The 269-nt window shown below is 40.1% G+C and overlaps 2 protein-coding genes across 2 annotated transcripts in view; one reads left to right on the top strand and one right to left on the bottom strand.

Annotated features, from left to right (window-relative positions):
• T265_14026 (hypothetical protein) overlaps window positions 1-269 on the bottom strand; it is a gene marked incomplete at both ends in the record, with an annotated part of 13325 nt that overhangs the window by 4745 nt on the left and 8311 nt on the right. The window lies entirely within an intron of this gene.
• The window catches only part of T265_06411 (hypothetical protein), a gene marked incomplete at both ends in the record, with an annotated part of 7992 nt that overhangs the window by 7008 nt on the left and 715 nt on the right, over window positions 1-269 (top strand). The gene's annotated exons all lie outside the window — the stretch shown is intronic.

The following is a 269-nucleotide window of genomic DNA, read 5'->3' as shown; positions in this document are numbered from 1 at the left end:
GCTCTTCCGATCTTGATGCTGATGATGATGATGATGATGATGATGATGATGATGATGATGATGATGATCGTGCAGTGAGTTCAAAGTGATTGTTAATAGCTTTCTATGCATGTTTATGCAGCTGAGCCGGACAGAATTTATCCCTTCTCTGATATTCAATAGATAATTCGCCTGCAGCTCCATCAGCCTTGTTCTGAGACCGAATGAAAGATCAGAAGCGGTTACATTGAACGCAGGATTACATCGTAAAGGTATTTCTTAGCTTTTGA

The sequence above is a fragment of the Opisthorchis viverrini genome (assembly GCF_000715545.1).
Source record: "Opisthorchis viverrini unplaced genomic scaffold opera_v5_132, whole genome shotgun sequence".
NCBI classification, from domain to species: Eukaryota; Metazoa; Platyhelminthes; class Trematoda; order Opisthorchiida; family Opisthorchiidae; genus Opisthorchis; species Opisthorchis viverrini.
The sequence above is the reverse complement of the archived record's forward strand: the minus strand, read 5'-3'. Positions and strand labels throughout refer to the sequence as shown.